Raw genomic sequence first — 10813 nt, 5'->3', positions numbered from 1 at the left:
GTTCCCTTCAGCAGGCGGTTTGAATTGGTAGGCGGGAATTACCCAGAATTCTTTGGCATCTTCTTTTATTGTTTATTGGCGGTTGGGAGGCATCTTTTAGGGGTGCATTACCGCCACCTTCTTAATAGGAGTGTGGATCACAATCGGACCGAGTCTATAATCTAGGCATAAGTCCCGTTTTCCTTAGAAAGGAAAATATATACCAGTAAAGAACATGTCCCGAGTCTAATTGTAAAATATTAGCAACATTGAATCCTATCTTCTCCCGATGAAACTTATCTTCCAACACGCTTCTCCTCTTTTGATACTGCCTGCATTGAATTAAGACATTGCTAATACTTTCAGATACATCGCAGTAATGACAAAAGCCAGTTGCATGCTTCCCTATCATTTTAAGTTAACTGTTTAATCCTTTGTGTCCAAGTCTCATTCTTGTTTGATGTCTTCTTCTCTCCTATTTCTGCTGGTCCTTCTTAGTTGGTCCACTCTTATTTGAATAATATGAATAATTATTCTCTATAATCTATATAGAAGTCCCGTTTTCTTTAGAAAGGAAAATATATAGTAATATGTGTATATAGCAATCTTTTGAACACAAGAAATTATTAAGTGACTCACCATGTGCAGCTGTAACGTTTTTGTATCCTTGTTAGAACATATTGCTCCTGCTGTAGTATTTTACTCCTCGTAGTCCTCCATGAAGAGAAGACTAATTTACAGTATTCCATAATGACGCCCTAGCGATCATCCAACTATGATCGCTCGCAAACAGCAAACACCGCAGTGCTGCACGAAGGAGACGGACAATGGTCTAAGGCCAATCAGAACGCAGAGCACAATGGGCGGGTCCTCCCTTAGCCAATCAGGACTGTTGTGGCTCTATAATTAGCCGGCTGACAAGGTAGAGGGAGAAATCGCTACTCGAGTGGCACAAGTCTTCAACTCTTAGTATGAGTATACACAGGGGCGGACCTACCATTAAGGCAAACTAGGCACTGCCTTCGCCCCCCAACCAGCACGGGCCAGGGCCACCACAGCCGGCAGCACCCACGACTATATTCATGTATCATTATGTTAGCATACTAAAACAAATAAAAGAACAAAAAAGACCGCCATCTGAAAGCTAAATTCATAATATCTGCCACCCTCTCCCCCACACTACAATGGACTGTTCAATGATGACGAATGACTGAGCAGCTGGGACTTTATGTGGGCCAGTCCAGTAGGTGGCGGTAATGCGCCCTTAAGTTGGTTTGCCAACCGCCATTAAACATCAAAGAGGAAGAAGTCGTGGGTTTGTGAGAAGTGTGAAGCTACTTTTTTTAGTTGCTTCACAGTATTAATGTCTAAATAATTAACTCTGACACACACATGAACACCCCCTCTCTCTTTGAACACAAACACTCCCTGTTTCTGTCTGTCTCTCACTCATAAACAAAAGTCATCTTTGCAAACAATTTATTTCTCCCCATTTCTACGCCTTCCTCCTGATACTGTGTATAGTTATGACTGTTGGCATACATTGTTTAGTCATTGCTTTTGTTACATTGTAATTGTTCATCTTCATCCTCAATACATACATACATAGTCTCTTTCTCTCTGAAACACACACACTCATCAATACCACAATTTCAGCAAGTAAACATTTTTTCTCCTGTGTGTGTTCTCAAGTGTGATTGCGTGTTTGCCTTAAAAGTGAAGTGTTTACTGCACTCTGAGCTCCTAAAAGTTTTTCTCCTGTGTGCGTTCTCTTGTGTTGAGTCAAACGACTCTTACAAGAAAATCTTTTATCACAAACTGGGCAGTTAAAATGTTTACCAGTCTTCTTTTTAAAAGCTGGCCCTAGAAGATGCTCTCCCTCCTGAGTGATCGAGAGTGCTTCCTCTTCCTCTTTAACGTAGGGGGGCTGTGGCGCCTCCTCTTCCTCTTTAATGTGGGTGGGCTGCAGCGTCTCTGCTTCATCTTTAATTGCCTGTAGCTCCAATCAGCTGCTGGATGTCTGCAGGATACAAACTGGAATTACTGTGAAAGCTTATTGTGCACTGTAAGATTTTTACTGTTCAGTTTTAATGATGGGTTCTTGAGATTTTCACATCTCTTTCTGCCAACAAAACTAGTGTCAGTGCAGCATTTTCCAGGGTATGCCCATCAAGTTTTCTTTCATAGAATTGTTTGTTTGTTAATATAAACAGTCAATTTACAAAAGTCAAACAAAAACTGTCCTGTTCTATTGTGGTTAGGGATGTCCAATATTATACCAGGCCGCATTGCACAGGGACAGATCCCTGTCCCTGTGCGTACGTGCCCGGAACGCAATCGGTTCAGTTGGGTTCTACGCATGTGCAGAACGTGTCACATTCGTCAGTGACCGGTCTTCGTGCTCTATGTTGCTCTAGTTCCTGCCTTCTCCTGGCCTGTGTTTTTTTCCCTTGCAGTCACACCTTGAGCGGGCTGGAGGCGGGGACGCTGGGCACACCTGTTACTGATTACTCGCCATCCATTTAAGCTGACTGCTTACAGCTGGACACTGCTGGTTCTTTGGGTTTGACAACCGCCGCCTGCTCACACGTGGACTCCTACCACGCTGCCAGCCTATTCCCTGTTTCTGGTTTTTAGCCAGGCTAGCCCAGCTGTTACCCAGCTACCCAGCCAGCTCCTTCTATTGTGTTCTTGGACTATTTCATGGTGACTCTTAGTTTTGCCTTTTCTGCACCATCGCCTTCTGTTACTCTGTTGGATTTTGCCTGCACACTTGCATTAAAGTGTTAAACTACGTCTAAAGCTCCCTGCCTCTGCTTCTGGGGCCCCAACCCCATCTCCACTCGTCACAGAAAGAACCAGCCAAGAGGATTATGGACCCCGCAGAGTCTGAGCCCGTAAAACTGGCACTACGCCACCAGGCGCAACGCCTGGGCAAGCAGGAAGAACAGTTAAACGCTTTGGGTGCATGTGTAAAAGACATGTCAGACAGACAAGACGCCCGTATGCATGCTCTGGAGGCTCAACTTTCCGCTGTCTTGACTGTCCTGCAACACGACGCCTCAGCCACGGCGCCGCCAGCTAACTCAGAGACACCCACCGACCTCCCACCCACGTCCGACGCCAACTCACCTGCATGCGGCCCGCTGCTGTCCAAGCCTGAAAGGTTCTCCGGAGATTCTGGCGACGTAAGATCTTTCCTCACTCAATGTGAATTACACTTCGAGCTTCAAGCGGCAGCCTTCCGCTCCGAGCGAGCCCGGGTCGCCTTCGTCACGTCCCACCTAACCGGAAGGGCAGGAGCGTGGGCCACGGCGGAGTGGAGTCGCCGATCTTCCATCTGCTCATCCTACGCCGCCTTCGCCAAAGCCATGGAACAGGTATTCCAGCGGACCCCCCCCGGCCGCGAAGCGGCGCGCTCTCTGCTACGCCTACGGCAGGGACGCCGCAGCGCAATGGATTACGCCATCGAGTTCCGCGCGCTCGCGGCGGAGAGCGACTGGAACGCCCCTGCTCTGCTAGACGTCTTCTTCGACGGGCTCGCCGACACCATCAAGGACCAGATGATCCCTCTGGAGGCTCCTGCGAACCTCGATGACCTCATCGCGTTGGCGATCCGCATTGAGAAGCGACTCAACGATCGCAAGGCGGACAAGGGACGCTCAACTCCTGGACACGGCCATGGCGGATACCCTGCTCACCAGAACCCGCCTCGGCAGTCCACTCTCGACTCTCCTCCGGCACCAAGGTTTGACGAGCCCATGCAGCTGGGAGGAAGTCGCCTCACACCCGCCGAGAGGAACCGACGTAGACTTCTACGTCTATGCATCTACTGCGGCCAGGATGGTCATACCATTTCCCGCTGTCCCGTCCGCCCCGACAGCCCACGCACTCAAGCTTCCCATCCCAGCCCTCCACGCTCTCCCATGGACACGCCCCCTGGCACTACTTCCTCATCGGACACGGCGGGCAGACTACAACTCCCAGGTACACTCTCCTGGTCTGACGGACAAATAGATGTTTACACTTTCATTGATTCCGGAGCAGATGATAGCTTTGTTGACGAGTCCTTTGTTACACAATTTAGCATTCCTGTAACTAAATTACCTGTGTCCAAAGTAGTGCACTCCCTTGATGGGCGCCACCTAGCGACCGTTACACACCAAACCGTTCCACTTTTTCTCCGTATCTCAGGTAATCATCTTGAATCTATGCACTTTTACGTCATTCCCTCCCGCGCGGCACCCGTTGTGCTCGGGCTTACATGGCTACTTAAACATAACCCACACATTGACTGGGCTAAGTCTACCATTATTAACTGGAGTGTTTTCTGTCATTCTCACTGTCTTAAATCCGCATGCCCACGCTCTTCGCCCGCGCATGTAAGGCCACCTGAAAAGATTGACCTTTCCTCCATTCCCCCTGTTTATCACGACCTTCGGGAGGTATTTAGCAGTGAGAGAGCCCAGTCACTTCCTCCTCACCGGCCATATGACTGCGCCATTGAACTCCTCCCAGGTGCCGCGTTGCCATCCGCTCGGCTATATAACATCTCCAAACCTGAGAGGGAAGCCTTGGAGCAATACATCTCCACCTCTCTTGCGGCCGGCCTCATTCGCCCCTCCTCGTCACCATTAGCTGCTGGATTTTTTTTTGTTGATAAAAAGGACAAATCTCTACGACCTTGTGTCGACTACCGCTCACTCAATGATATTACTGTTAAGAACAAATACCCTCTGCCATTACTGGACTCTGCCTTTAACCCCCTTCATACTGCTAAAATATTTTCCAAGCTCGATCTCCGTTGCGCCTACCATCTGGTTCGCATCCGAGAGGGGGATGAATGGAAAACTGCGTTTAATACTCCCCTCGGACATTTTGAGTATTTAGTCATGCCCTTTGGGCTCACCAACGCCCCTGCCGTTTTTCAGAGTTTTATAAATGATGTCCTTCGGGATATGCTTGGCCGATTTATTTTTGTCTATTTAGACGACATACTCATTTTCTCCTCCTCACTTGAGGAACACATTCAACACGTTCGGTTGGTCCTCCAAAGGCTACTAGAAAACAAATTATATGTCAAGGCAGAGAAGTGCTCTTTCCACACCCCTACAGTTTCCTTCCTGGGCTTCATTGTGGAACGTGGTCAACTTAGTCCCGACCCGGCCAAGATTCAGGCTGTGGTCGATTGGCCCGTTCCTACATCAAGGAAGCTCCTTCAAAGGTTCCTAGGCTTTGCCAACTTCTATCGTCGGTTCATTAGAAACTTCAGCCGTGTCACAGAACCTTTGACGAAGCTCACATCTGTTAAAACCCCTTTTACATGGTCCCCAGAGGCTGATTCAGCATTTACTAAGCTAAAATCTTTATTTACTACTGCTCCTGTGCTCATTCACCCCAACCCCTCTTCTCAATTTGTCGTCGAGGTTGACGCCTCTGACACAGGCGTAGGGGCCGTCCTCTCCCAACGCTCGACCACCGACCAGAAGCTGCACCCCTGCGCCTTCTTCTCTCGTCGCCTGACCCCTGCGGAACACAACTATGACATTGGCAACAGGGAGTTATTGGCCGTTATCTTAGCGCTGCAGGAGTGGAGGCACTGGCTGGAGGGCTCGGAGCTCCCCTTTATTGTGCACACGGACCACAAGAACCTGGCATACCTGCGCGCGGCCCAGCGCCTCAACCCCCGACAGGCACGGTGGGCCCTTTTCCTCACCCGGTTTAACTTCACCCTGACTTACCGCCCGGGCTCTCTGAACAGCAAACCGGACGCTCTCTCCCGACTACATTCTCCTCTCCCAGAGGAACCCCGCCAGGAATTTATCATCCCACAGTCCCGTATTCTTGGTGCCCTTCAGTGGGATATTGAGAAGCAGGTGGCCAACGCTATCAAGGAAGTCACTGCTCCTGAAGGATGCCCTGCTAACCGGCTGTTTGTCATCCCGAAACTTCGCCCCGATGTCCTTCAGTGGGCACACGAGTCAAAGATGGCGTGCCACCCTGGAGTCTCCCGCACCACGTTCCTCCTGTCGCAGCGATTCTGGTGGCCCTCCCTTCGAGCTGATGTCCGGGAATTCGTGGCCGCCTGTCCCATTTGCGCCCGGAACAAGTCGTCTCACCAGGCCCCGGCGGGCCTTCTCCGGCCGCTTCCCATCCCCTCCCGCCCTTGGTCCCACATTGCACTGGATTTTGTTACAGGACTACCCCCATCCAACGGCAAGACAGTCATCCTCACTATAGTGGACCGCTTCTCCAAGATGGCTCACTTCGTCGCACTCCCCAAGCTCCCTTCAGCACTCGAAACTTCGGACCTACTTGTTTCCCATGCCTTCCGACTCCACGGTATCCCCCTGGACGTGGTCTCGGACAGGGGACCGCAATTTACATCGGCAGTCTGGAAGGCTTTCTGTAAATCCCTTGGAGCCTCGCCCAGCTTGTCCTCAGGCTATCACCCCCAGACCAATGGTCAAACTGAACGAGCCAACCAGGATTTGGAGGCCGCCATCCGCTGCGTCTGCCATCTACAACCCGCCTCCTGGTCCTTCAACTTACCATGGATCGAATATGCACGCAACACCCTTATCAGCGCTGCCACGGGCCTCTCTCCATTTCACGTGGCTTATGGATACCAACCCCCGGCGTTCCCCTCGCTAGAGTCGGAAGTGGCAGTCCCCTCCGTTGATGCACACCTGCGCCGCGCTCGCCGGGCCTGGCGCAACACGCGAGCTGCCCTCGCACGGACTTCTACACGCAATCAGCGTTTAGCCAACCGCCACCGCTCGATTGCTCCTGAGTACAAGCCGGGACAAAGGGTGTGGCTATCATCCCGCGACTTACCTCTCCACACCGAATCTAAGAAGCTTCAACCCAGATACATCGGCCCTTACCCCATTGAACGTGTCCTGAACCCCTCCTCGGTCCTGCTCCGCCTCCCTGAATCCCTCAAGATACACCCGGCTTTCCACGTCTCCCTCCTGAAGCCCGTCTCCTCCAGCGCCCTTAGCCCTCCGGAGGTGCCTCCTCCTCCTCCCAGGTTGGTTGACGGCCACCCAGCATTTACAGTCAAGGCCATTTTGGATGTGAGAAGAAGGGGCAGGGGTTTCCAGTATTTAGTGGACTGGGAGGGGTACGGCCCTGAGGATCGCTCGTGGATCTCCCGGTCTCTCATCCTGGACCCCACTCTTCTCTCGGACTTTTATAGTCAATTCCCTGAGAAGCCAGGTAAGCCGCCAGGTGGCGTCCATTAAGGGGGGGGTACTGTCACATTCGTCAGTGACCGGTCTTCGTGCTCTATGTTGCTCTAGTTCCTGCCTTCTCCTGGCCTGTGTTTTTTTCCCTTGCAGTCACACCTTGAGCGGGCTGGAGGCGGGGACGCTGGGCACACCTGTTACTGATTACTCGCCATCCATTTAAGCTGACTGCTTACAGCTGGACACTGCTGGTTCTTTGGGTTTGACAACCGCCGCCTGCTCACACGTGGACTCCTACCACGCTGCCAGCCTATTCCCTGTTTCTGGTTTTTAGCCAGGCTAGCCCAGCTGTTACCCAGCTACCCAGCCAGCTCCTTCTATTGTGTTCTTGGACTATTTCATGGTGACTCTTAGTTTTGCCTTTTCTGCACCATCGCCTTCTGTTACTCTGTTGGATTTTGCCTGCACACTTGCATTAAAGTGTTAAACTACGTCTAAAGCTCCCTGCCTCTGCTTCTGGGGCCCCAACCCCATCTCCACTCGTCACAGAACGCCTCTATATTCAGTCGGCCTATTTTTCGACAGCGACTACGCCGCTTCGTTGAGTGGTGAGTCAGCGTCGCCGCCATATCAGATGTGGCAAGGCTGTGCTGTAAGTGAATACAAGGAAGTCTACTTCATAAAACGCCTTTCTACAAAGACATTTAAGTTTATGTCTCTCGTTTACACACACACTAATATACAGTACTTGGGAAGCAGTTAGGCACCAAAACCATGTATTTGATCTTCTCAGATGGCTAAGATAAGAAGTTAGTAGTATTCTCTAGTAGTTTTAATGTTCTAAAATAAGAATATAAAATAAGAATATAAAATAAGAACATGAAAGTTTTCAATCAAAATAATAATCAGCAAATTTATGTATTTTAAACGATACCCCTTTAACTAAAAATAAATTAAATCTTTCCAAAAATAACATATCAAGGCACAAGAAACAAGTGTATTTATTCTTATATAAATATGTAATACTGTACATTAATTATCTACTCACAGACGGGTGGAGTAGCCAACAAAACAACTGTAGTCATTTAAGAGTTGAATTCACGTTTTGAGTGTTTGAGCAAATTCTACTTCCGCATGAAGAGTTACAAAGTGAGTGATAAGAATATCCACTTATTGTTTTTCTTCGTATTTCTGTTTATTTAGACCACACATTGCCGCACGGTGGAGGAGATCAGGAAGACCAGGGTTCGAATCTCCACTTTAGCATCCCTGTGTGGAGTTTGCATGTTCTCCCCGTGTGTGCGTGGGTTTTCTCCAAGTACTCGGGCTTCCTCCCACATTCCAAAAACATGCATGTTAGGTTAATTGGAGACTCTAAATTGTCCATAGGTATGAATGTGAGTGTGAGTGGTTGTTTGTCTATATGTGCCCTGCCATTGGCTGGCGATGAGTCCAGGGTGTACCCCTCCTGTCGCCCAATGGGATAGGCTCCAGCATACCCCCGCGACCCTAATGGCATCGAAAATGGATGTATAGAGCACATGCTACACGCATAATAAAGACATTGTTTGAAGTGTCCCTAAATGCATCGAGTGACAATGAGGAAGTGTGGTTCTGAGCAGGACAAGAGATGTGTTTGTGAGTTGGAGATAAATATATGGTTTTATGTGTTAAAAGAGCATCAGACTATGTGTGACTCTGTGGGGACGCTACACTTGCCTGCGTCTGTCGTCATAACAGAGGCGTGGCTTGCCATGATGTGTAGGTGTTAATTATGCTAAAAAATGAAATAAATTAGTTATTGCCATTAACACGCTATTTTGATAACCCTAATATACTGTATATCTGTGTTATAACCTCCCGCTGTGACCTCTTTTAAGATGAACTTACAAAGCTTTTGAGCTCTTGCAATTTCATGAAATCTTTGTGTTTAAATATCACCGGTTCAGCTCTGAGCTGTGCAAAAATCTGGTTATGAATTTTGTGCCATCATTTTCAATTTCCATTTCAAAAACGTTATTTATCCCCGAGGGGCAATTTTAAAAAGAGACACAAAGAGTAGCATACAGAAAAAAAACAGGACAAGAGCAAATGGAACATCAGGCAATGAAAAGACACAAATTTGACAGGGAGGGGTCAGAGTTCAGAAGCTGGACTGCTGTGGAGACAAAGTTTGACCTCCTCCTTTGTGTTCTGCAGCGTGGACATCTTAACATACGACCTGATGGGAGCCACTCAAACAGATTGTAGTGCGTGTGAGGGGACCTGTAGGATCCTGTGAGCGGACCTGTAGGATCCTGTGAGCAGTGCGGGTTATTTGCTGGTCGCAATATTAAGGTAGAGCTCTAACAGGGTTTCCAATGATTTTGAAGCAAACTCTGGCAATGCTGAGTAAACGTGTTTGATCCTTAAGAAGAACTGAAAAGGTACTTTCTCTGTGGCACCTCTTGAGGATCTCCTCTGTGTTGGAGGAAAACCTCAGAAGTCTATCAAATATGGTGCCTAAGTACCTATACTGCTCAACCACCTCCACCAGTCTCCCCCCAATGCTGGTAGTAATAGCCTCTGCCAGCTGTCTCTGCTTGCTGATGAATGTCACAATCACCTTTTTGGTCTTGGTTGGGTTCAGCTGGAGTCAAGCGTCATCACACCAGGTGATAAAAGTCCTGAAAGACAAAACTATTGTGTAGGTTTGGCGCAGAGAGCAGAGAGAGCAGGACTGTATCATCAGCAGTGATCAGTGTGGAGGATGCAAAGGGATGGTAAGATAAGACACGGTCCTGCGGGGAGCCGGTGGAGGATGTCAGATTACCTATAGACCATTAACAAGCACACTTTGTGAACGGTCCGTTAAAAAGTCAGTAATCCACAAGGTGAGCTGGTGATCCAAAATGAAGCAGGTTATAATTTTTCAGGGAGGAGGTGTGGCTGCATAGTGTTGAATGTTGATGAAAGGTCCACAAACAGGAGCCTAGTGATGGAACTGGGGGCCTCCAGATATGCATGAATGGCTTCCAATATGAATATTTTGGCATCATCCACTCCCCTGCTGGCCCTGTATACAAACTGCACTGGGTCCATAAGGCTGGCAACGAACTTTGACAATCCTCTCCATTGCTTTCATCACCAAGGACGTCAGGGCCACAGGCCCCAGGTCATTTAGCACCTTGACGAAGCCCTCCTTAGGGATAGGGATGACCGTGGAATGTTTCCACTTCAGGGGCACTGTGCTGCAGTTCACTGAGGTCTTGAACAATTGCTGGAATACCTCCCCCAGCAGATGTTGCCGGGTCCAGTGGCAGTGTTGAGTTTTGTCCTCTTAAGAGGTCTCAACACCTCTTCCCTGCTTAAGGTGATGTGGATAGGATACTATTCCACCTCAGACCCTCGGCGCATGTGGGCGGGGCTCCAGCACATCACAGACTATCGACAGCAGAGTAGCGTAGCCACGTCCAGCCAAACCACACTTCCAGATGAGCTGAACGAGTTCTATGCCCGCTTTGACACCCAAACTTCTGATGAGCAGAGAGGGTGGCTGGACTTGGGGAGCACTCAGGACGCACCTCTCATGGTGACATCAGCTGATGTGCGCAGGGTTCTAAACAAAACAAACCCACGAAAAGCAGCAGGGCCAGACAACATCT

The sequence above is a fragment of the Dunckerocampus dactyliophorus genome, chromosome 9, assembly GCF_027744805.1.
Source record: "Dunckerocampus dactyliophorus isolate RoL2022-P2 chromosome 9, RoL_Ddac_1.1, whole genome shotgun sequence".
Lineage (NCBI taxonomy): Eukaryota > Metazoa > Chordata > Actinopteri > Syngnathiformes > Syngnathidae > Dunckerocampus > Dunckerocampus dactyliophorus.
This window is presented reverse-complemented; position numbering follows the sequence as displayed.